Source organism: Rhinolophus hipposideros (assembly GCF_964194185.1).
Source record: "Rhinolophus hipposideros genome assembly, chromosome: 2".
Taxonomy (NCBI): domain Eukaryota; kingdom Metazoa; phylum Chordata; class Mammalia; order Chiroptera; family Rhinolophidae; genus Rhinolophus; species Rhinolophus hipposideros.
The window spans coordinates 109,718,470-109,744,954 of record NC_138048.1 but is presented as its reverse complement, the minus strand read 5'-3'; the positions used below and the strand labels follow the sequence as shown (position 1 = coordinate 109,744,954).

Genomic DNA, 26,485 nt, shown 5'->3' with positions numbered 1-26,485 from the left:
TTTATTGTCAGCTGTTATTTCAGTTTCTCACAAATTATAGGCAATTGTGTGAAAATCAAGAACCTCCATAACACCCCCTTCCTTCCCAGTGGGATTCTGCACACAGCGGCGTCTGCCTTCAGAGGGCAGGAAATGTGAGTGCGCAGATTTAGGAGTCACTGTCGTCGGTGTGTAAAGTGGCGAGGGCAGTGTCCACCTCAACTCCCTCCGTCAGACTGAACAATGGGGGACCCCCCACCTTCACCGGGGTCCTGGGTGGCTGGGTCAGTGCAGACAGAGGATAAGGAAGGTGGCTTGGCTCGTAATTCAGAGGGATTTGGAACCTGAAGAGATTTCTTTCTGACCGATACTGGACTCGGCCTAAGATGGGGGACAGCACAGCAGCATCTTCAGCTGAATTCAGAAAGATGTCCAGGGCCTCCCGGTCGGATACGTCCATCAGCTCCATCTGCTCCAGCAGGTCGATACTCACCCCCATGGACGACATGCTGCCCAGGGGCTCTCGCCTCTCTGCTATCTGCAGGTAACCAGCGGAGAGGTCCTGCTCCATGTCATGCTGCAAGGCTTGCTCAAAAAACTGCTGCTGCTCCTTCAGCTTCATTTGCTGGGTGTGCTCCATTTCCAGGACCTTCTGGGTGTGCGCAGCATCTACTTCAGCTTTGAAGGTTTCAAGTTCCTTCCTCTTATTTTTCTTGTAATTTTCCAGTTGTTGGGACTGCATGTGTTTGTATCTTTCTAATTCACACTGTGCACATAAATCCTCCAGGTTCAGCAGGTGGTTTTCTATCTCCTCAAAACTAGGCTCTAAATGAGTCAGATTTGCTGTCACTTGGCGGATCCTAAGTCCGCTATTAAACCTGAAAGCTGCGGAAGCTGCTCGGCTCAATCTATCAGGCTTGTCTTCCTTTTTCCCAGTGTGCTGACAGCACGACCACCTTGCTACCCACCTGCACTCCAGCACCTGCACATTCCTTTGCTCTTCTGTGAAGTGCAGCCCATATACCTTCATACCTGCTAAGTAATTCTAGTCCAGCAGAGTACTTTGGCAAACATGAAACAGTCCTTGGTTTGCTTTTTCCTTTTGCTTCTGTTGACTTGTCACTTAGAGTCTTCAGCCCGGAGGTGAAATCCTGCTGCACGCTCAGCAGCCTCTCGCGCAGGGTCTCCAGCATCGCTGCCATCGCGCCTTCTCCCCTTAGGTCTCAGACCTCCCCCCTCGTGCCCCAGCACCTGCCACCCGCGCCCCTCACACTCGCTGCCCGCCCCGCCCCAGTCTGGCCCTCGCCCTCGTGCCGCAGCCAATGGTCGGTTTTTAAAACATACGTTCTTAAATCTTGAACATGAGGGTTGGAAAACAGGTAAACTCACGCTTGTGGACAGGGAAGGTGAGAGTCACCATTAAGTTCACACACGTTTTATGCGATTTTTCCACAGGTGTTTTTATCTTCATAAATCCACATTTAGATTACTTGCCATCATATTGTTAGACAGTCCCTGGGATGCAGGGCGGTAAATCGAATACAAGCATCACACAAAGACACCTGGTGTGGTCTCTGGTTCGTGGTCACAGCCGCTCCACTGTGCAGCGGGACTTCAGAACGAGCCCCCCAGCAATCCCAAGGACAACACTGTGTGAGCAAACACTGCACGCTCCGGGCTGCACACACTGTGTTTAGCAATTATACTTTGATTTACATGAAATGATACAGTATTGTATTCATGGAACACAAATGGCAAATTTCTTTTTTGAAGGCTCATAGAGCAATGTAAAGAAAAAGGTCCTAATGGAGCAACTAGGTTTTACTGTGTACATAAAGGGTGCCCAGAGACAGCTTTACCTGACATAAAACTACATAACGAAAATGCCGCTCTCCCACGGGAATTACATTTTCTGGCCAAGCCCACCACCTATCAGAGTAATGCTGAATTAACCACCCTTAGGAAAAGACGTGCGCACTGCTATCAGGCAAGCCGAGGCTTTCTTTCAGTCCCAGCAGCCACCAGATTTCACCTCTAGAGCTTGGAGAAGCCGTTTCTGGCTCCACCTGCCTGCTGCGAAAACGACTTAGGAAACTGTTTTGTTGGGAAACTATGCCACCAGATTGGGGGTCAATTGTTCCTGCCCTAACAGGGATGGTGGCCAACCTGGCGTCAGCTTAAAACACTGAGAATCAGCTGCCCTGGTCCTGCTTCCCAGACAAAGGCACAAGGTCAGGGCCTCTGGTGAGCTCCTGGGACCCGCCCCGCAGGAGGCACTAGGGCACGTGCAGGCAGAGCTTCCCAGCACTTGCTGTCCAACACTGTCCCAAACGCTCCAAATACTCATCCTCACAGGGGTGAGGTATCAGGATCCCAAGTTTGCAGAAGGGGAGACCGAGGCCCAGACACTTAAATTGCACAGCTGGTAAGAGGCAGGGCTAGGATGACGCAAACCCAACTTCCTGGTTCCAGAACCAGGCGAATAACCACATCCCCTACCTACCTCTCAACTGAAAACTAGGGGACACCTCCACAACCAGATGGGTCAGGGCCATCTTACAGCGGCAGTCATTTGATGGACGAAGAGTAGCACAGGGAAAGCCAGAGCTGAGACCCAGCAAGATGTGCCAGGAGCTGGACCCAAGCAGAGTGGTCAGGAGGAGGCCGTGTACCTGGAGCACATGGGGGTGGTCAGAGGGAACTTGGGGGCAGGCGAGAGCAGGATCAAGCAGGGTGTTGGTGGCTTCGGACTACGTAACAGCTTTACTGCAGACGCAGAGGTAGGTCCCTGAGGGACCGGAAGCATGGGAATAATACCATGGCCTCCGTGGAGGGGCTAAGAGCATGAGGGAGGACCCAGGGACAGTTAGCAGGCTTCTGTGCAGGGCCTTGAATGAGAGACAGTGGTGGCCTGTGGGCCTCTGGGCAGCAGGAAACACATGGAGAAGCAGGCAATCCAGGTGTAGGCACAAAACATGCTAGCGACTGGATGTGACAGTGACCAGTCTAGGATGACTGTCAACTTTCTGGAAACGGCGGGGTGTCAGTGGATTCACTGCCAGGAGAAAGGGTAGGAAAATAGAGTGGTTGGTTCCAGATGTTTAGTTTGGGACGCCTGTGAAACATCAGCCCGGAAAGGCAAATGCCAGTGACCATCCAACTGTCTGCATGTCACTGTCTGCATGTCCAAATAAGACCTGCCGCTCTATCCCTCTGCCACCATATGAAAAAGCACCCTGAAAAGCACCACTTCCATCCCACAACTCAGTCACAGCCCCGCCTACTGCACAGCCCAATATCCCAAGTCCGCCCCTGCCTCACCTTCACCCCCGAATTTCTCACCTGCCTCACCTTCCCCCCTGAAGTCCCCACCTGCCTCACCTTCCCCCCCCCCCGAAGTCCCCACCTGCCTCACCTTCCCCCCCCCAATTTCCCACCAGCCTCACCTTCCCCACCCGAAGTCCCCACCTGCCTCACTTTCCCCCACCAAAACCCCCACCTGCCTCACCTTCACCTCCTGAAGTCCCCAGCTGCCTCACCTCCCCCCGCCCCGAAGTCCCCACCTGCCTCAACTTCATCCCTGAATTTCCCACCTGCCTCACCTTCCCCCCTCCCCTGCCCCCAAAGTCCCCACCTGCCTCACCTTCCCCCCCCCAATTTCCCACCAGCCTCACCTTCCCCACCCGAAGTCCCCAGCTGCCTCACTCCCCCCCCCCGAAACCCCCACCTGCCTCACCTCCCCCCCCCGAAGTCCCCACCTGCCTCAACTTCACCCCTGAATTTCCCACCTACCTTACCTTCCCCGCTCCCGACCCCCCCCAAGTCCCCACCTGCCTCACCTTCCCCCTCCCCCCCCAAGTCCCCACCTGCCTCACCTTCACCTCCTGCAGAGTCAGCGGGCCCACCACCCCCACCCACACCTGTTCTCCAGCTGGCCCAAGAGAAGCTTCCAAACTACAACTCTCATTTCGGCCCCCCGAACCCAAGTAGGCAGAAGACAGTTCCTTGCTTTTGGCCCCCAGGCCTCCCTCCGGCCCTCATCTGCATAGACGTCCAGCAAAGCTCATGAGCTTACCTTGGCTTTTCCAGCAAAGCTTTGCTCGTTTATTCCCAATTAACAGGAAAGGGCACCATGAGCACCGCACAGTAGAAAATACCCTCTGAAGAACCAGGGGCCCATCCCCTGCTCTTCCTGACCTACACGCACTGCGGGGAAGGCAGAAGGTCTTCCTCCCTCTCATCTGCTCAGACACATGGGGGAAACAAAGTGAACTTATAGAGGAAGCTGGGTGTGACAACTGAGTGGCGAGGACGGTCCCTGCCACCTCCCGGACGACTTCCCTGGGCCCCCTCACCTCTCAGGAGCCTCTCTGGATATGACTCTGGGCTTCTCCTGGTATAATCCAGCTCAGAAACCGTGAAGGAGGTTTCCAGGAAGAGGCAAATGCACCAGGAGGCACTGCTTTTCACTGCCTCTGGGGCTGTGAGGGGACAGCCACCCCTGGGGCAGATGGGACAGAATGACAGGGGCAGGCAGGCCACGTTCCTGACGTAGCCCGGCCTGAGACCACCCCGCTCCCACACCTCTCCCACAGATAAAACGCACACTGCTCGCCGCTCTGTGGCCGATGACGGAGTCCAGCTCGGTCACTCTTCCCTGCAGAGGGCGCACAGGTCACTGCTGGTGGGAAAGTGGGGCTGCCCAGCCAGCTGTCCTTGGCTGGGCCCGGCCGCAGGGACCATGCTCTAAAGTCCCTGCACAGAAGGGGCCTGTCCCTGCAGAGGGCACCCTGCCCTTGTCCCCAGCCATGCTGGTCACCAGATGGGACGTCTGTCTAATTCGGGATAAAAGGTTAGTAAGCCCTCGTGGCCACAGCCGGCCACAGCCTCTAACTATTTTTCTGTAAAACAGGCCTCATCTGGCTTCCACTCACCTGTCTGCAGTGCGCGGGGCTCTCACTGGTCCAGAACTCGGGACGGGAAGAAACATGCTCAACACAGACCCCGACACAGCTCGTCTCTGGCAGTCACGCTCGGGGACTCCTGCGATGTGGTCCTAGGGGACCCCCTTCAGCACCCCCTCCCTGAGCACAGACCCTGCCCCCACATCCCGCTGACCAGAGATGGCCGTGGAGCCCTCCTCCAGCCCACGAGAAGGAAGCCGGGCGTTTCCTACAGTGTTTCCCGGTAGAGACAGCGCCCCTTCCTGCTTCCCCTCCGGTCTGCTGGGACATCAGGCTGGGGTCAGAACAGCCACCACCAGACTCGAGGGGCCAGCCTGAGGATGAATAGCAGAGTGGACACGGAAAGGTCCAGAAACCCCGTCCCAGCCTGACTGCCCACTTCCTGGTATAAGGGGCGCAGGAGCTGAAAGCCACCGCAGCCAGGTTTTCTGCTATAAGCCAAGGAGCATGCCTGGGCGCAGGTGCTGTGGACGGCCTGCTACATACAGCCGTCACAGCGACCAGGGCCGCCTGTGGCTTCCAACAGCTCAGGCACCAGGGCACAGGGCCATCTCAGTGCCCATAAACCAGGGGACACGGACAAGCATGACATGGGGAAGCAAGGAGACATCTGAGCTGACGCCTGAATGGTGGACACGTGGAGAAGAGCAGACATGGAGCCTGGGGTGGGGGCTGAGTTACAAGCAGTGAGTGGGAGACGGAGGGACGAGGCTGGAGAAGAGCCATGAACTTTCTCCTGAGAAAGCCCATGGCCCCACTGTGCTGGGGAGTCACTGGACAGGTCAAGCAGGGGTCACCTGAAGGGATGTGCCCCAGAAGGATGAGTGCAGTGACCCTAGGAAGGGGGACTGCCTAGGAGCGGGTCCGTGCCCAGGACAGCCGACAGGGAACCCGTGGGGCTGAGAGTGGGTTCTAGAGGGAAAGACGGGAACAGGCCTTGCCGGACAGTGGGGTGAGGGTGAGACAGGAAGGTGTGTGCTGAGCTGGTGCACTGTAGCACGTCCAGGCCCAAGGCAGGGCTGGGCTGGAGGCCACACGGCCAGGAGGGGGACGCCTGGGCAGCCAGAGCAGGACAGAAGCATGGCCTTCGGCTTACGGAGGGCAGGCAGGAGCGGGGCGGGAGGAGAAGCGGGCTGGCTTGGACAGCCTGAGTGACACAGGCTAATGGCCACTGCCCTTGGCAAGAACAGTCACTGGAGACTTGGAAGAGCCATTTCAGAGGGACAGTGAGGCCAAACCCGACCAGACAGATGAGGTGGCAACAGTGGGGACCGGTGCCCGAGACGGGAGACCCCAGCGCAAATGCTGACCGCCCTCCTACAGACTGTCCCTCTGTGCCCCAAGGCAAGGTCTGGGCTCCGTTTCGGGCTCTCCTTTTACATGTATGTGCCATGACCTGACACACATGTGTCTGCACCCCAGACATCTCCATGAGAGCAAGGTCCACGTCTCGTGTTTTCACCCTCCCCCACTCTGTCACAGAGCCCCTCAGCCGGGCTGGGAGGGAGAGCTGAGCACAGAAAGCCCGGGACTGCGTCCCCAGGGCCCGTGAGGGGACCGGGACACACGTGCTTGGCTGCCTCTCCGTGCACAGAGGAGGTGTCCCACAGATGACCCACCTGTACGCATGCACAGTGCACGGGCTTCATGCGGGTGGTGCCAAAACACCAGAAATACACTTCCCGCCAAATCCGTCATTCGAAAGCATCCTGGGGAATTCATCAAAACGTTCCAAAGCGTTACATCAAGATTTCTCATTGCAATTTCAGAAACAAACTAGCACGGGGCCCAAATGGGCTCCCAGCACTTGGGGGGCCCTTCCCTCATTAAAAGACAGCAGCCTGACGGGGGCTCCGACTGCGGGTCCGTAACCAGGTACATGATCCACTGAGCTTCAGACCCACTGCTCAGGGGGCTGCAAAAAGGCTTCTGCACACATAATTTATTTTATTTCTCAAAAGAGCATCACTTTTTAAACACAAAATCACCAGAACACCATCTTCTGAGAGAGAACACTATACATCACATCACAATCCAGAAACCACCTCTTACACGTCTACGAATGAGAAGGTTCCATTCACGCAGAGCCACGCAAATAACCAGATGAGTCACGAGTAGAGAAGGGGGGAAACAAATCACCAGAAAGGATGAGGTGCCGGAGGGAAGGTATTTCATCCCATTTTATGAAACATTTCCTGAGCAGCCACAGTGCCACGGCTGTGCGGACACGAAGCCCATGTGCAGGTGCTGAAGGGGGCAGTTAAGAGATGTGCCCAAGGGAGAGGCAGGAGGGCACAGTCACTGAGTCTGGACGTCATTTAAGCCAGGAGGCCTTGCCTGGCAGTCTCCCCCCAGGGTCCCACTGCACGGCAGGGCCAGGGGCCACACCCTGCCAATGTGTCCCCAGGAAGGATGGCGGGGCCAGGCCAAGAGAACCAGGCGGGTTCTCGGGGACAGGGCTGTGTGCACAGTGACAGATTGCAGCCTCAGGTCGCCAACACCCTGAGCCTTCACACGCGGGACAGCAACTAGGTCCAGAACAACAGAGCAGGCCGCAAGAGCTGGCAGGAAAATGCCAGAGTCAGAGATCGCTAAAGTGTCAGCGGCTGCTTCTGGAAACCTGCCCACGGCAATGGTGGGCAGACCTGGAACAGCCAGGTCCAGTCCCAGCAACACTGTCCTGCCCGGGCTTGGAGCCGCCTGGCCGTGCCCAGGAGCCAGGGCCCCACCTGCACCGCGGGAGGTGGGCATGCGGCTGGGCAGCCTCCTTCCTCCCGCCTCTGTGCACCCCACAGCCTGGACTCCTGGTTTGGGCCCACTGGCCCTGGAGCACAGGACAAGGAAGCCGTGGGAGCTAGAAAACCACTGATTTGAGCATCCTCAGGACCTAGGACCGACCTGCAAAAAAAAGAAACAAAAAACACAAACGTATGTGATGATGAATTAGGCCTATTTTGTAGGACTGGGAGGCTCTACTTATTAAAACAACTTTTAAATCATTATTCAGATAAAGACTCCGAGTTAAAAGCTGTTAAGAGTGTCGCCGATTTCCTCCACCTCATCTGCTGAGCTGGGACAGTCCCTAACTTGTCCACGACTTTAATATTCACAGCGAGAGGTTGCACTTTTTCCTACTTCGTGACACTGTCAGCCTCTGTCTGACTTACAAATTTAAGATACGTAAGATGCCGCCATTTCTTAAAATCCAACGGGAGCACAACAATGGAAAAATGACTTGCTGGGGTTCCTGATTCTAAGATGTAATCTCTGAGGGCTCGACCCTCAGATTAAGATTTGACCCCCGTAATAGCTACTTTCAAAGAGTAAATCCAAGGCATAACTATACAGAAAAAGGATAATATTTATTCCTGTTAAAAGTTTTTTTGGGGATGGTTATTTTAAATTCTTCCACCAGCAGGTGCAATAGTCAAGAGAGTAAGGAGGGCCAGCTCAGGCCTTTATTCAGGTCAGACGTCACCCGACCAACAAACGGCCCTAGGGGCTTCTCTGTATCCTCCATGGGTGGTCAAGGGTGCTTGCAGGGTCAGCCGAGGGGGGAAGGTGCCGGACTGCCCGCCCAGCAACAGTGACCCCTCGCTCCTCGGGACGCTCGCGGCCCAGAGCCCAGGCCTACCCAGCCAGCTTTAAACACGCTGCACTTCAGAATCCTCCTCGAGGAAAGTTGGCCTCCAAGGTCTTTTAAATCACCTGAATAAATAAAATATAACTATTTTCTCGTATTAAAATAAAAGACTGACTTTTAAATTAAAGACAACTGGATTTTGTACAGAACCAAAAAGTAGAAACCCCAGTCTGGCAGAAGATGAGGAGACAGACTTGCGGTCCAGTGGCCAGCACGCGCACTCGCAGCCTACCCACAATGGCAGCTACACTTGATTGTGGTCCCCTGGCTTTGTCCCCCAGGGACACCCGCCACTGTCCCCAACTGTGGCCAGCAGGAGAATGGGGACCTGAGTCCCCACGTCCTCCACTGCACCTGATACCAAAGCACACGGCTAACACGTAACAATGTGCCCCTCGGAGCCACCAAGCTGCCAGAAGGCACAGCCCCACCTGACCTAACGCCCTCAGAAGGCAGAGAGGCCTCGTGGGGGGGAACAAGCTGCTGCCATCCAGGCCTGTAGTGGAAGACCGGAGCTCACCCACGGTGCCTCCTCAGGTGACAGTCCCCGCACCAGAGTGCCACTTCCCTCAACGTTTGCAACTGCTCTACTGTCACAACCCTTTTAAAACATTAACCTTCCCTAATGAAAAACCACCAGATGCAATTCCTTTGCCGTCTGATTGTGAGAATTTAGTCAAAACAAAAATAATTATATAAGCAGTTAAGCTAAACTACACCAGCTAGTGTGGAAGCAGGTAATTTCAGAACTGAAGCCGTGGAAAAAATCGGATTAATTTAGGGCTGATGTTAAGAGAATACCAGCAGCAGAGACTCACGGGTGTCTGAGAACAAGAAAATCGGCAAGGACAATCAAATAGGAAAAACACACGACTTAAAGATGTATCAGGAAAAAGGCTGAGTTATTTTATTCACTGCTGTGCCTCTGCATTCCAAAGTGCCTGAAACACAGGAGGTATTCAAATACTACTTGTTAAATGACTACATAAATAGTGAATGAAAAACGTTTGATTTATACTAAGGAAGACAAAGAGCTCCGTGGGTATGAGATGCTGGCAATCCCTCAGGTTTAAGGAACGTTCCGATCACAGATGCTACATGGTTTTTCTACACACTCCTGTGGGTACACGACCCACAACAGTGCTCATGGGTCAAATGCCTAAGTTGCCACTAGAAGTCATTCTGAACCCTACGTTTACTATCTGTACATCTAAGGGAAAGGGCAGCTCTCAAAGCACAGAGTAGAATACGAGAATGACTTAAAAATAAATAAACTAGGACTTCAAGCCAGGAGGGAGGACGCAATGGTGATGGGGGTGGAGGTGGGGTGCTGACTTAGGCACAAGGAGCCTCCCCCGTGGACGTGGGAGAGGGTCACGTGAATGCAGACATGGAAGTCGCCGGGCCGCACACCAGGTTCCAGTGGCAGGTGGCACCAGCTCAGGAGAAAGGGAGTTTTCTGAAGCAACTGACAGCTCATTGGTAGGTTGAAACAGACAAGGGTGGGAGTATTTATGCCACGGAAATTGGCAAGTGCTACAAATCAGGGCTTTTACACCTACCCTCTCCAAGCAAGCCAGCTGTTACACAGCAAACCAGAGTGCACACCTTACAGTGTGTAAACTACTTCAAAAAAGAAAAAGCTAAGGGTTAAGGGAAGAACTTATTTTTATTTTTAAAGATCTTCTTGGGGAAGGGGAACAGGACTTTATTGGGGAACAGTGTGTACTTCCAGGACTTTTTTCCAAGTCAAGTTGTTGTCCTTTCAATCCTAGTTGTGGAGGGCGCAGCTCAGCTCCAGGTCCAGTTGCCGTTGCTAGTTGCAGGGGGCACAGCCCACCATCCCTTTCGGGAGTCGAGGAATCGAACCGGCAACCTTGTGGTTGAGAGCCCATGCTCCAACCAACTGAGCCATCTGAGAGCTCAGCAGCACCTCAGCTCAAGGTGCCATGTTCAATCTTAGTTGCAGGGGTGCTACCCACCATCCCTTGCGGGACTCGAGGAGTTGAACTGGTAACCTTGTGCTTGAGAGCCCACTGGCCCATGTGGGAATCGAACCGGCAGCCTTCGGAGTTAGGAGCATATAACTTTAACCACCTGAGCCACCGGGCCGGCCCGAGGGACTTATTTTTAAAAGGAGAAGGTATAAAAATAAAAAACAAAATTTACTGTTCAATGTGTTAAAAGTAAAGCAAGGTTTTTCCTGAGAATGAAACCAACGTTCACCATTAGGAAGTCTACTACTGAAAATGACTACATTACAGACGGGAGGGGAAAAACCACAGGACCGGCTCAACAGACTATGCAGAAAAGCATACGATCAGATTCCACTGCTCTGCGCACTCAAGTTTATGAAACAGAACCCCTCAGCAAGCGAGGAGGGTAACTTGCGAGGCGAGAGGGCGAGTGCAAAGCCCTGGGGACCTGCCACCCACGGCGGGCAGCAGAGCCACTCACGCTGAAGTCAGAACGAAGCAAGAACCGCCACCACTCAAACATCACAGTCAGGCCCCGAACAGGGACAAGCTCAAAGACTGGAAAGGAAGAGGCTTATCTGCACACTGTGGTCCTCTAACTAGAACACAGGACACTCAAAGGACAGGCTGGGGACATAACCAACATACAAAACCAACAGCTTTCCTACACGCAGTGACAAGCAGTTAGAAATGCAAGAGTCTAGTATGTGACAAAAGTAGCATTTCTGACCACTGGGCAAGGAATGAGGCAACGGGCCAGCCAACGGGGGGAATGGTAGACCCCGACTTCAAACTGTACAAAACAGAGTCACATAGATCAACAGGCTGAATATGGGAAACAGAATATAAGACTGCTGGAAGAAATGACGTAAGAATGACCCTTGAGTAGGGAAAATGTGGTTACAGGAGACTCAAACCCAAACGTCACAAAGGAGAAGGCTGGAGTCTTCACGGTCTTGTGAAGACTCCCACATACATGTAAAACGTTAATACAACTTGTATGCTTTTCTCCTGAAAAACAAAAAAGGAAAAGACTGATACATTTGAATAGATAAAAATTTAACATTCCTCTTTGAGGGAAAGAAATCAAGTCCCAGGACAACGTAGGAAAACCCCGCTAGCCACGTGAGGGCGTGCCTCCTGGTCACGGCGGCCCTCCCCACAGGAACGAGGTCATTCTGAGGGGCCCCTTTACAGAAGGTGCTCCTCCTGACACAGGTGTGGGAGACCCCTCCCGAAGGCTGCACACTGGAGCTCGATGTCTGCAGAATTTCCAGTAAGAACGCAGGAAAGGGTTCTCCCTGAGGACCCCTGGGAACCCTGCCTCCCATGGGGAGACCAAGGCCATGGGCCCCGGCCTCAGTTCAGCTCCACTGGTATCTCGTCACGCGGCCCTGTGCTTTCTTTTCCAAGTCTTTATTCTGAAATGTTATACTCGGGGAGTGGAAAGTAGTACAGACGGTACCCGGACAGCCTTCCTCTAGCTTCTCCTAACCCTCACGTCTCAGCAAATCGCCGACTGATGATCAAAAGTAGGCAGTGAGCCCCAGCACCACAGCAGCAGCTCGGGCACGGAGGGCGCCGGACTCCCCGGCTGCCCAGCAATGTCCCTGCGTGCCGGGCCCCCCCCAGAACCCACACTGCACGTCGCAGTCGCTATCCCTGCCTGTGCGAGGACCTGGACGCTGGCCCAGCCCTGCTCGGTCGCCCCCCAGGACGTCCTCCGCTGGAGCTCAGCTGCTTTGGCCTGAGGTTCCGCGTGCTGAGGCATCGGGGGCAGGAACAGCAGGGAGACGACGTGCCCGGTAAGACCGGGGAGCCCATGCGGCCACCTGTCTTACCAGCGGTGGTGTTAACCTGGGTTACCAGGCAAGGCGGTGTCTGCTGGCTGTCTCCACTCTAAAGTTACTATTTTTCCCCTTTTAATAAATAAATAACTTAGAAAAGAGATACTCTGAGAGGAGGCAAATATCCTGTTTCTCCTCAAACTTCCGCCCACTAATCTTAGCATGGGTCCGGGTCTCGCCTGAAGTAACCTTCCTGTGTGGTCAGCTGCACGTGTTTTTTCTCATGTAGACCTCATTCGGTCTACACTGACGAACTGGAGCCGTTCTGTCAGGAAGAGGCTCTGTCCTGTTCTTACTGACCCGTGCAGTTCGCTCCTCACACCAGTGTGGAGTGATGGACGCTCGCCTGGTTCTCCGGGCACACACCACGCTATCGGTACTTGCTCCTGAGCCGGCGTCCAGCCCGGCCGGCTTCCTCCTCCGCCGGCCCGCCTTTTCCAAGCACTTTCTGCCTTCCTGCACAGCAGATGCTCCAACTGCACCTCCTTCAAGGGGCCCTGCTTCTCTCTAATGCAGGGTGACATCCAGGTGTGCTCTGTCACAGAGCCAGGCGACGCGCACCGACACCTCCACTTCTCTCCGTGCCATCCACCTGCATGTGCCCGTATGAAGCCGTGTCACAGCCTATGTGACAGCGTGAGCCTGACATGTCATCGGGAGGTGAGAAGTCCATGGAGCTCAGGAAGCTCCGTACACACCCCAGGGACAGACCCGAAGTCTAACTAACACACGACGCTACCAGCAGTGTCAGTGTGGAGGAACGCTTTCATCCTAAACTGCAATCGCGGCCCCCGGGCACACAGCACATGGCCACACAAGGACGTGCTCGCTGACGTCCACAGCAGCACTGTTCCTGACAGTCCAAACGCACAAATAACAAATGTTCACGCTGGTGAAGGGACACACAAGCGGTACTGTGACCAACCCATGCTATGGATGGGCGAGCCCCAAACCCCTTATGGGAAAGGAGGCCGACACAAGAGACGTTCACTCCCTAATGCCATTTACACGAAACGTCTGGGAAGAGACGAACGTGCAAGACGGAGCAGATCGGTGGCCTCCGTGGCTGCAGTGGGAGCGGCGCTAACCACAAACGCGCACAAGGGACATTTGGGGGATGGAAAGTTCTAAAACTGGAGTGTGGTAATGGATACACCGCTTAGAAATTCATGAAAGTCACTGACTTATCCACGGACAGAGGGGAACCCCATGGTAATTGTTTAAAATAAAAGAAACAAATATCCTTCCAGTACCTTCCCACCTTGTTTCCTGCCCCCACCGTCCCCAGCACTCAGAACATGGAACACCCAGACCACACTGTGCTCACACGTCAGTCTATTCTGTTCCTTTCCCCAGTCAGCAAGACTGGGGAACTTGTGGATGGACTCCCACGTGACCCACACAGGACGGCATGGTGTGTCACACCGCGCCGCCCTGTCCCAGGGCCGCACAGCCACGCCCCTGCCCTCTTGACCCGCACAGGGAGCACCGTGGGGCCGCGGGGCGGGACAGCGGACCCGGCACAGCGCTCTGCGATCGACGTATCCTGTACGGTGACACAGCACCTGCCTCGCCTGTGGAAATGCCATCAATCCCCTCCCGGTTTCATTAGACGGATAGAATTAAAGAACAGAAAGCTTCACTGTGAAATCATCAAATATGTCATTCATTCACGGGCACGTGGGCGAAAACCATCTACTACGTGACACCAAAAAGCGAAGAGGGAAGCACCCCAGAGTAGGAGTCACAAGGTGTAGCTGTGACCCTGCTCTACATTTGGGCGACACGTGCCACACAGTCACGAGCACACAGCTGGCAGTTCTGACACAGAGGTTCCCAACGTCCACAAAGCTGCCGAGATTTGATGGAAGTGACCTTCTCCATAGGGGCCCCGTGACGGTCAAATCTAGATTGACTGCAGAGTCCTGAGTCACTCCTATGAATTCCACATCCTCCTATGAAGATTTTCAGTCTCGACCCCAAAGCACCCTCCACGGCAGCAAATACTATTCACCAGTCACTGCTTGTGCCACCCGTCTCCCGGAACTGTGCACTTACACAATTATTACGTGGGTCTCTTTAAACGTTTAGACAGGTTTCTAATGAGAACGGTTGTCACACAGTGAGACAGGAAGCCAATCCTCCAAAGCAGCCCGCCAGAGAACACTGTAAAACCGAAGGCCGAGGACTGACTCAAGAATCATTCTGTGGGACTCTGATGGAGGGCGGCTCCTATTACGACACGGCCTCAAATTCAATGACTTTGTACCTACACAGTGAATAGGAAGGCGAAGCGTGGCTACTTGAGGGGAGCCTGAGCACAGAAGTCTCTGGAAACTGCTTCCCGTTTGTACCCCGGCCTGCCGCAGTGAAGGAAATGTCAGGGGACGCGGAGGGCTGCCCCCCCTCTTCATGGAGTGCTCAGGGCTCGCATTTACGGCCACCCAGCACCTCTGACTCCCCTCTCTACTTGGTGACGTCCCCCTTCCTAAGGCACAAGCCAGCAATCGCGTCCCCCATCCTCTCCTAGCCAGGGCTCGCCTGCAAAGAGAGAAGCCCCAGAAAGCAGTTCCCAAAAGGGGAGGTGCCCGAGGTGAAGGGGACCTGGGCGTGGGAGGGGACCACGGCAGGGGACCTGGCGCAGCACCCAACCCCGCTCCCGTGGCCCCAGGTGCCTGTGTGTGGCCGACTCAGCCTCGGCAGCGCACACGATGAGGAGCTTCCCGACGTCCTTCAGCCAATTCCCGTGCTCACAGAAATCAACTCAGCCTACGTGAGTTAACACTCGGGAGACAGAGACCGTGCGTGCTATTAGCAACCAGAGAAAGAGAAGAAAGGGATTTGTGTGAAGGCACAGAATTCACACAACGCAACCTGCAAACGTCCCCGGCATCACCAGCCTGTATGCCAATCACCTGTTTCTAACTGCGGTGTTGGTCCCTCCCCCTGGACAACAATAAGCCCTAGACTTACAAACTGAAAACAACCCTTGCTCCATTTAACTCTGGACAGCTACCACAGTCAGGTCCCCTAAGCCCCAGAAAACGCAGAGGGGTTCGCCTGGAGCCCCAGGAGTCTCAGGACTTCTCAGCAGTCAGAACCCATCACCCCAGCCCCAGACCTTCCTTCCTGACCCGCCTTCCAGAGGGAGGGAATGGGGTGCTTTATGCCAAGTGCTGGCCTCTCGCAGACCTAAGCAGCTATGACGCAAGGTGGCACAGCCTGCGTGTGGCCTAGGACTGCACACGGGCTCTCTGAGATGTATTTCTGGGACAACTGGCCATGGAGAGACTAAGAGTTTATTGTTCATTCTTACGTACAGCAGTCTTCTAGAAACGGAAGGAAGCCTGGAAATCACTGCCTGCATGGCCTGCCTGTTGTTACACTCAAGGGAGCAAGTTCAGGGCAGGCTGGGATTAAATCCCCAGGTTCCGAAACTCCCAGAAATTCATAATTTCTTCTGTTTGCTCCTCCACCAAACAGCTTATCACGTTGCATTCTCGCTGATGTTTAAATCTTTAAGCCTCCACAGTTGAACCAAGTATTTTTCATTTTATTTAGCTGCTTTTCTTAAACTTCCCAGAATTATTCAAAGTACTCTCATTTTTCTCAAGATGTAGTTACATAGCGATTACTTCTCTATTATGGACACGGTTGCTCCTTACGAGAACGCACTGCAATTACACTGCACCAGGAGGGGTTAAAATGATGGTGGCCGGACACAGTCATTTTCTCAGGTTGATTATTTTACTGTTTTCAAGAGACTCGGTTACTACATTGCACTTTATGGTTTTAGAACAATTTTCCCTGTTTTGTAAATGTTTCTGTTCTACAAAGGAAAGCATGGAGCTCTGGAGGTAACACAGACATATGGGGCCTAAGTACATGCCTGAGTCACCAAGTCCAGCGGCGGGCGGCTTAGTGTGATGAGGTAGAAACGCACGTTTTCAGAGGCAGATAGCCCCGATTCAGCGGCTAGCATTTACTGCCAACATAAAAAGTAGGAAAAGGTTTTCATTTGTTCAACAAACACTGCTGACAGCCTGCTATCTGCCAGGCATAGGTTCTGAGCCCAGGGACACAGAGGAGCAGGCCCCTGCCCTCCAAGGGCTTCCGCTCTGCCTCTGGGCAGGCTGCTGCGAGGTTGGGGGCCGTGGGTGCGCAGGTGAGGGTGGGGGCGAGCAGCCCAGGACACAGCTGGAGGGCACAGCAGGAGAGGAGGCCCCTGGGAGGACTGCGAAGGAGCAGCTGCAGGGCTCTGGGGGCTGGGGGGTGACCGATGCGTGGGGCTCTGGCTGCCAATCAACAACAGATGGGAGTGGGCGGACAGGAGAGGAGAGGACGCCGTGAGGAGGCGAGCCCCGCCAGGCTCATCAGTAGGAGCAGGTGACGGCGCTTCCCGTAAAGAAGCCGCCTAAGCTCAGCGCGGGAGAAACTAGAGCACACGGCCTCCAGCACGGGCGACACGGGGAGAGCGTAACGAGCGTCAGCTACACATCACCCAGCTCTCCCAGGAAGGCACTGAACGACTCGCAGCAGTTCCTGGTCTGAAAAGGAGGGTAATGAGAGACGTAGAGACGTAAGACTTGCGAGAATAACTGACAGAGGTAAAAGGACGCCCACTCAGTGCCAGCTGTACCTAGACATTCAAACGTTTCCATCTGTTTACAAACCACACACACGGCGCTTATAGACCATACTCAGGTGTATATGACCCTGCACATCACACAGCACGGACCGTGCCCTGCAGAGTCCATCAGAACCAGGGCCACACGAGCTCTACAACGAAGGTCACCCCGGTCCTTCGGGTGCCACGCGGTGCGTCCTAGAGCAGCCCTTCTTAGTCCAGTGCCTGCCCCCCCACTCCCCGCTAACTGGCCCCCAGGAAACAGGGCCCTTGACTGCCCTCCCGCCCTCCGCCCCTGGCTTCAGACTCTTCCCTTGGCCCAGAGGCCTCACAGCCAGGCCGTGACCAACCAGCCAAAGGCTCCTGGCCCTCGGCTCCCACAACAGGCAAGGCTTCCACTGGCATGTCCTTGTCCCTCTCCTGACAGGAAGGGCTGGTTCTCCCCGGGGGCCCCGCACAGCACCCTGATCAAGCAGGAGCCGCCCCCGCAGCCCTCGTTCCTCACTCATCCCACAGGAGGACGAATTTCGAGGTGCACGCTCTGCCGCTGGCCGCGGTTAGTCTCCCCGCTGGAATGTGGCTCACAGGCAGGGATCCCCCTCCTTGCACCCCCCACCCCAGTGACACACAATGAAGGCACTCCTGTCCACTGAGGCAGAGTGAGGTGACAGTGTGCCCAGAGACGCAAACAAGGGCCTGAGGCAAGGGGATGGCAGGGCCTCCACATTTCATCTCATTGGGTGGATGCCTGAGAAAACTGTGTTTTCAAAGGCCACGCCTAAAAAAACCAAATAACCACAAACAATGCAAATCGACGTGCAAGGAAGGTACTTCAGCAAAGGGGCATGTGGCTACCGATGGCAGCTGCCCCGCCCGGAGCTGGGGGCCCAGCACGCGTTTCGTCCAGATCGTCAGAACACACTGGGCACAAAGCAGCAGGCAGCGCCTGCCAGTCCTGTGTCCTACCAAGCTTGGCGAGTGAAGGTGCTGACTTCCTGTTAAGTCAGTGGCACTTTAGGGACACGGGACATTTTTTAATAAAGCAAACGCCATTCCCATATACATGTTTCTGTAAGGATGCCCCCCAACATGTTTAGCACTGCAAGCTAGGAAGACGTCTGCTCCTAAGTCCGAGGCACGTCCCCTGGACCGAGCACACCTGCCAGTTCCCTTATGCGCCTTCCAAAGCAGCAGGTCCTTTAGAAACACCTGTAAGGGAATCCAGGGCCGTGCGGGAGTCCTGCCCGGCTCCTGGGGCCACAGGTCCCTGCTCTGCCGCGTCCCTCTCACCTTCTCCAGGACTTTGCTCTGCAGTTACCCCCTTTCCCCGGGCATTACGGAAGATCCCACAATCGCTCTCGTTTAAAACAGAAAAACCTCCAGAGCCTACTGCCCCTCCAGCTACTGTCCAATTCCTCTGTCCCCTCTTAACAAAACTCCTCTCTGCCGATGTCCCCTCTTCCTCTCCCAACCTCTCTCATCAAGCTCAAGAGTCCCTTGGCCTGGGCTCCAGGCCACTCAACACTCCAGGTGTCTTCTTCCTTCCACAGACAGCTTTCAAGGGGTATTGCCTGACCCTGTCTCTTGGGGACCGCTGGCCCAGAGCACCCAGGCTCGAAGTCCTCCCCTTCTGCTCTGCTGTATCTCCAGCCACTGCCCAGCCTATGGTTTCACAACCGAATTTCCAGGTCTGGCCCCAGCCTCGTCTCGAAGTCACAAGCTCCCCACACCTGCACCAGATGACTGACCATAAAGGTACAGAGTGAGGCGAACCCGCTCCAGTCCGGGCAGCCGCTGCCACCGAGGCACCTCCCAGCAGCGATTCATCCACCCAGCACCCAGCACGCAAGGGGCGACAGTCCCTCCTAATCTGTGGTGAGGAAACGAGTACAGGATTGCATAGCCTGCCCAAGGTCACACCTCGGAGAGCCCAGGGACAAGGACCGGCCAGGGGGGCCACGCTACAGGTCTGGTCTGTGGGGGGCCTGCCAGGAACCGCCTCCAGGGTCTGAAGCCTCACAGGCTCACGTCCACCAGACACCTGCTCCCCACTCCCAGTGCCCCTCGTAGCTGGCGCCAGCTACCTGCTCCGCCAACAACCCTGGGGTCGTTCCAGAATGTTCTGTCTTGCAGAGTCTACTAGCAATCCTGACGAGCCACCTACAAAACAGGCTGCACTTCATCAGTGCTGAGGTGCGTGCCCCACATGTCGCATGTCGGCAACACAGAACTCGTACCTGGTACTGAGTGTCGGACAGGCTGCCAGCCGCCAGTGAGCGGTCACTCTCCCTGCTTGGCACACTCAGACCCAACTGTCACTCTTGAAAGCGTGGCAGGACACACCTCTGTCAACAGGTCAATCAGCAAATCACCTAAGGACCAGAACCCTCTCCTTAACACCTGCCAGTAAGATCAAGCAGGTGTGGGCGGCTGTGCCACACTCAGAGTGTGAGGCCTCAGTGACGATCAGCGGTGACGGCACACGACAACACTGGGGCGTGGCGTGCTGTCACATCATGGCTGACAAGGCGCAATCAGGCTCTAAACACGAAGACGTTCTAGAATTACTTTATTTTACTTCCCTCATATTTCCCTTTTTCATGAAAGCACAAGACTGGCCTGATTTTAAAAGGGAGTGTTAATAAAAGCTGCGTGATAAGAAAGCAGGTGTCACAGTGACACCTGATGAGCAGCACCTCCCTGTTGGGAAAAACCAAAAATAATGCTGCCACTTACAAACGATGGCATCTTACGTGTGCTGCCACCTCAGCCCTGGTCTGAGGCCCGCGTGCCCACCCATGCCCCCTCCCTGCCAGCGCAGGGGCTGGGAGGGCCCAGGGACAGGTGCTCAGGGCAGTCCGCCTTTGCCACTATGTGTGGCTCTCTGCCTGCTTTCCCCCAGGAAAGGGGAAGAACAGTGCGGACCTTCGGACCATCATGAGATTTAGTTAGGTGACACATGTAAAGTACGTCACCAGCCTGGCCTGGCACATCACCAGCTGCTAACAAACAGCAGCTTCCTACAGCCAGATTCTTTTTAAAGATAAATCAGATCATGTCACTTTCTAGTTCAAAACTCTAAAGTCAACTCGGCAGGAAGGCACGCAGCCCTCCCAAGGCCCCCACCACACTGAGATTAACACTGCAATTCCTGATCCCCACAGGAGGCAGCCCCCCACCTGCCTCCGCAGGCTCACTTCTGGCCAGCGGCTCCTAGCTCACAGCAGTACAGGACAACTGCTTTGGCTGCAGAGTTCCTGCGGCCAGGCCTGAAGGCGGCTGCGGGGCAGTGCCCAGCTCCCTCCCTCCTTTCAGCTTGCTCTCCCACCCGCCCACCGCCTGGCCGGCCACTTAGGGCTCTAGGTGGGGCGCAATGCCCCTTCCTCCCCCATGATGTGAATCCTGGAGGGCAGGAACCATCCTTGTTCCCGGTCTGAGCGCACCTGTGAGGTGATCCTGTGAAGGAAACAACTCGCTGGAGGCAAGCAGAGCATCACTGCACAGCCGGTCCAGTCACCAGGCCCTCCGAGCCCCCCCCCTCCCCGCCCATCTTCATCTTAAATCCACACAAGGTCGGGAAACCTAAAACCAAAGCCCGCTTTCTCTGTGCGCTCCTAGAACTCCTCACATAAGGGTGGAGAGCAGCCCGCGAGCCTCATCAGATCCCAAGGAGGTGATGGTCTGGCCGGCCGTTATGCTGGCAGCGAGGCCACGTGCAGACCTCTGCTCCCCACACTCCAAACAAAACACTGCAAAGAAAAGTCACTCAAGGAAAAAGGAAATCTTAATGGCATCAATGTATAAGTTGATATTCTCACTGGTGGCCTTTCCTACCTCACATATTATGAATGTGTTTTTAAAAGGGTTGTGTTTTTTTTAACACCACTGTTTCTATCACCAAATTACAGATTTGGAAATTCACATTTTAGAAAATTGACACCAAAAATCCAAGTTTTCCAATAAAGTTGGCCCTCTCTAAGCTTTTCAGTTTCATGCTAAGACCAATCATTTTTCTTAAACTAGTTTTTAATAGGCCAGTAAGTATGTAACTTCACCTCTGAATCTCCAATGTACTGTCCAGCTACGTACCTCCTTCCTGTTTAGCTATCCCTCAGTCCTAAGTACTGACACAGCCAGGGAATAAAACCCAGCTCTTAATAAGCCTGACAGCTATGGAATTCTGACGATGAATAAAAACGACGAGCAGGTTTTGCTTATGCCCATGTATAAGAACATTCACTGCAGCACTGTTTCTTACAGCACATACTACAAACAATATTAAACACATGTAACTGTGTGTGTGCTGACTGCTGCGGGAAGAGGACACCATCACCTGGCCACTGCAGGGAACTCAGCGGCTGGCGGCTGGCGGCTGGCGAGGGGCTGGGGACAGGTTCTCTCATCTTTGCATGCCTTCTGAATGGACTGCATTGTGTGCGTGCTTCTATTTTTAAATCTATAAACACAAATTTCAAGGCAATACATTTTTAAATTTTATGACAAAAGTGATAAATTTTAGTTTTAAAAATGTAATGCTAACAATAGTGATTCATAAAGCAAACTACCAGTCTGTGACCTTCTTTGATCTCTGCCTACTGTTGTTCAGCTCTGAGTTCCCCCTCACCCCCCACCCCGCCTAAAACAGGGAGGGCCTTGCACATCGCAGGCCATGGACAAGGATTCATCGAATGAATTAGGTTTGCTTTACTCACTCAACAGACAAATGCAGGTTTAAAGAATTTTCTTATTCCAGAAATCTGAAGTCAGTTGAAATGCTATTGCGACATGTAAATTCACAGAGGAGAGAAGCTGCCTAATGAGCCAAGAAGTTTCAGTGCATGACGTTACTGGCAAATGCTCCTCTTCACCGCCCAGCCCCTCGGAGACCGTGTCATCAAGTGCTCAGAGCACTTTTCCTGCCACCACTGCCCCTGCAGAAAGGCCTCCTGTTTTGCCTTCCAACTACAGCTTCCAATCAGCTGAAGACATACTGTAGCTGAACAGGTTCAGTCTCAGGAACCTTCAGCCATCTAGCAGCGTTACTCACAGACAGTGTGTTCCTCCCAAAGCTGGAGAGAGCGCCTTGCCTCCACCTGCGGCCTGATGGGGCACCCAGCTGGGTGAGTCTCATCAACCACTCTGCAGGCCCCCTGGGTGCCCAAGGGAGAGGCTCCTGCCCTGTGGGAGAAGCCTGCACCCAGGAGCCTAACTCCTCTCCAGGGCACAGCAGTATCGCCCAACCTTCTGTGTGTTTCCCTTCTCTCTTTGCCCTCTGGGAAACCCTCAGCAAGCAGAGAGAAAAACAGCCTCAGCCCCCAAGAAAATACGGGAACCAAAGACTGTGCCCAGGAACTGTCCTTCAGACAACGCAGTGTTTTGGAAAATGCAGCTCTGGGTGGCACCTTTAAAAGGCATAAATCATCCGGGTAAATTTAAGAGGGAACAAGAAGGATTACATAAATATTTATGTTCCCCAAACTTCCTGATCAATCATCTTAATTGCAGCACTAAGAGTAAAGAAGCAAATCCGATACCGCGCCACTTTTCGTTACACCTGGAGAATGGAACGCTAGCCATCACGGTTTGTGTAAGAAGGAAACAAAATCCCTTTATCACAAGTAAAAGCAAACGGGCTGCCTGAAAATACTAACTGCGAACCGGTGCGGCCCCGACGGGCACCTCGGCCGGGAGCACAGCCGCGGTTCTCCGGCACGTACACCGGGACTCCGACACATTTTGGCGCCCGCGGCCCGACTTGACACCTTCCCTCACACGGTCCACAAGCCGGTAATTTTCCTACTGCAGATGTGAACACGTCAGAAGTCACCTCGGGCCCCCGATCGCCCCAGATTGTTCCGGATCGCTCCAGACGCCCGGACCCGCGGGAACTCGCCCGCCCCGGGCCGCCCGCGGCGCAGAGCGTCCCGCGCGGACCAGGCTCCCAGCGGAGCGCGCGGCCCGACCCTGGACGCAGGGCCCCCGCCCGGGGCGAGCTCCCCGCTCCCGGCGCCGCAGGGTCCCCCGCGCGGGCACGGCGCCCTCGGGAGGGGACGCGGGGCCGACCCGGCGCAGCCTCATCCGGGAGGCGCAGCGTCCCCAGCCCAGCGGCGCAGCCTGATCGGGGACGCAACCTTATCGTCCGGCGCAGCCTTACCCGGGGGCGCAGCTCATCCCGGGGCGCAGCTCATCCCCGGGGCGCAGCTCATCCCCGGGGCGCAGCTCAATCTGGGGGCGCAGCCGCCCCTCCCCCGGGCGCAGCTCATCCTGGGGGCGCAGCTCATCCCGGGGCGCAGCTCATCCCCGGGGCGCAGCTCATCCCCGGGGCGCAGCTCATCCCGGGGCGCAGCCGCCCCTCCCCCGGGGCGCAGCTCATCCCGGGGCGCAGCCTCAGCGCAGGGCGCAGCTTTCCCTCCCCGGGGCCGAAGAATGCGGAGCGCACGCGGCACTCCCGGGTGGGAACGGGGCTGCCCGGCGCGGTCTCCCCTCCACCGGCGCAGCTCCACCCCGGGTCGCAGCCTTACCCCAGGGCTCAGTCCCCGCTCCGTCCCGGGCGCAGCCTCCTCTCCGCGGTGCAGAGCCCCCGGCGCAGACGCGGCGTCCCGGGGAGGACACGCGGGGCGGCCCGGCCGCAGCCCCTCCGGACACCCTGCCGGCGGCCCGGGGTCCCGCTGGAGCCGCCTGCCCCGCCCGGCCTGCCCACCTGCCCCGCGGCGCTTACATAAACGCGGCCCCGGCGGCGTGTGTCCGCGCGCGGCGGCCGAGCCCGTCCGCCTCACCTCAGCCGCGGGCCGCTCCGCTCCGCGCGTCGTGCCGGGGCTCGCACCGCTCGGCAGCCCGGGGCTGCGGCGCGCGGGCCGTGGCCTGGCGCGGCCCCGAGCGCGCTCCCGAGCGCGCCCCTGTGCGCGGCCCGACCGGCCGCCGCCTCAGCCTCCGCCCTCTCGCCCCCGCCGCCGGCCGCGCGCACGCAGGGGGAGGGCGACGCCGCGACGCAGGACGTGCGCGCACCCCGGGCCGAGCCGCGCCGAGCCGAGCCCTGGCGGGGGACCCGGAGGGCGAGCAGGGCGGGAAGGCTGACCTCGGCGGGGCAAGGGGCACCGGGGACCCCGGGAGGGCCCTCCGGCCGGCCCGCCTTCCCCAGAGCCCTGCGTGCGCGGTGCGACCTGGAAGTCGGGGTCCCCGAACTGCACAGGGGCTCCGTGTTCCCGGGTGGCGCGCAGGGACCAGACGCGCGTCCAGTGACCGAGTCAGGGTGGTCGCTGGGCTGGCGGGTTTGACAGTCTGTGCAATAAACGTACTCCTCCGTCTGTAGCGTCTGCTTCCACCAACATGGTTACACGCGACGTCAAGCACGTGTGGAAACGCAGCATTTCTGCCCAGAATAACCAGCCCAAGGCTGCGATTCTCTTCAGAACAGAAAATAAAGTGTAACAACGGAAAACGCAGGGGCTGAGAGCACAGAAGGCAGAAGCCTGAGCAGGGCTTTGGCTGTCGGTGATTTACTAGGAGCCAAGGGTATCGCGCTTAAAAACCGAACGGCCAGTTATTTTACCAGCAAAACGGGTTTCTTTGGGCCGAGCAGACGGCAGGTAACTACGGCGACCAGCGCACGAAGAGGCGGAACCGGGAGAGACTCCTGTTATAGAGGAGAAGGGGGTGGGGCGGTTACGAGCACACGTCCATTGGAGGAGAGCGAGAGGTCAGCGGGGTGGCGGCTTCTCATTGGCTGAGTGTGGCGGTCTCTCATTGGCTAGCCTGTTGCTGGGCCAGGAGAAAATCTTCCTTCCGCCCGCCCCAGTAGTGAGGTGGGTTTCTCCCCTTTAGGGAGAATGAGGTACCCTAGCTTCTTCCTGCTGGGGCCCCAGATGGCAGTGGGTGGCTGTGTGTGAGAGCGCCCCTCTCAGGGCTTCCCCGCCCGGATTTAATGAGGTTTCCTTTATTCATTTTCACAGGGGCTGGAGAGAGTGGTCAGGGCCTGGCCAGCCCCGAGCCAGGGGAGGGCCAGTGGGTGCGGAGGCCACATAGACTCCGAGGGCAAACCCAGCTGCTGCCACTGGCCCTCTGCCTGTCTCCTCACGTGTACGCCAGGGAAGTAGACAGCTGGACGTTCTCAGCACCCCGTCGGTGTTAGCCACTCCTGTTATCCCGGAGTCGTGTGACGGGACTGAACGTGTCGAGAGCTCAGTGACCCGGAGCATAAATTAACCACAGGGGAAAGTGCTGCAGCAGGCCAGTTATCTGCTTCAGGTTGCTATCTGAGTGAAAGGAAAAACCTGTCTGTGGGACCAGCCAGTGAACAAGCAAGCCCATCACCCTGCTTGAGGGCCAAGTGCCAGGTACAGTGTCCAAAGGCCACTGATGGACAACTAAGAAAAAAAAAAAAATCAAGGCTCCTGGGATGCCTTCCGGGGACTCATCCTGAGTAAGGAAGTATGTGCATGAAGACTTTATATCTACTTTTACTTCTGTGTAACACACACCCCAAAACCAAGTGGCTTAAAGCAGTCACTTGCTCACGATGCCGTGGGCCAGCAGCTGGGACAGCCCTGCTCTTCTTCATGGAGTGTGGGCAAGGCCCTCTCATATGGGCCTCGGTCAGGAACCACCGGGGGGTCATGTGTCCCCCGCCATCGGCAGGCTGGAGTGAAAGATTGGTTTCTGGGGAAGACAGTGATGCTGGGACTCACATTTAAGAGGCAGGAAGATGGAAGTGGTCACCCAGAGAAAGGGGAGAGAAAAGAGGAGAAACTGGGCCCAGATCAGAAGAACTTCAACCATTAGAATGGGGGGGGGGGTAGGAGCAGAGGCAACTGGGAGAACCAGAGAGGTGTGAGGGACCAACAGAAAAGTGTTTCAAGAAGAAAAGAAGCCAGTAAAATGATAAAGCCAAATATAGTGAGGACAGAAAATCCATTGGATGTGGCAACACAGAGGTCATGGTGACTTTGAAAATTTCAGTGGAGCACTGGGGACAGAACTGAATCAGAAACGGAACACTCCACATCTCCTATTATGAGGCTAACATAACCTTGACTTCAGAACCTATAAAGAATGACTGAAGGAGAAAAGGACCAACTTCACTCATAAACAAACCTATTAATAAATAAATTATCATAAAATCCTAAACAGAACACACAGCAAACCAAAATCCAGTAATATATAAAATGATAACAAGAACATTGTGACCAAGAGACTACAACTCTGGTTTAACACTTTAAAATCCATGAACGTGAATAACTGGAGATCAAAGAATACCTGTGTGACTATCTCAACAGATTCAGAAAAGGCTTTTTTAATTAAGTTTCCGGTGTACAAAACAATGTAATAGTTAGACATTTACACCCCTCACAAAGTGATAACCCCTCCCCCAACCTACTACCCCTCTGACATCGTATATAGCCATCACAATTCCATTGACTCTATTCCTTATACTGCACTCCACATCCCGTGAC

At 55.4% G+C, this 26,485-nt stretch overlaps 1 protein-coding gene and 1 pseudogene across 8 annotated transcripts in view; both read right to left on the bottom strand.

Annotated features, from left to right (window-relative positions):
- Window positions 1-23,976, bottom strand: part of ADARB1 (adenosine deaminase RNA specific B1) — a 115,438-nt gene extending 91,462 nt beyond the window's left edge. For 2 of the 7 annotated variants that reach the window (XM_081063502.1, XM_081063508.1), the window contains exon 1: window positions 23,813-23,950. The gene's annotated coding sequence lies outside the window, so the exon portion shown is untranslated. Of the gene's footprint in view, window positions 1-23,754 lie in introns of all 7 variants that reach the window. The other 5 variants (XM_081063507.1, XM_081063503.1, XM_081063506.1 and 2 more) reach the window with 3 other exon arrangements.
- LOC308506633 (dysbindin-like) lies at window positions 149-1,172 on the bottom strand (annotated as a pseudogene). Its single transcript has one exon. The product of its transcript is annotated as a dysbindin-like (transcript).
- Window positions 23,977-26,485: the final 2,509 nt, after the last annotated feature.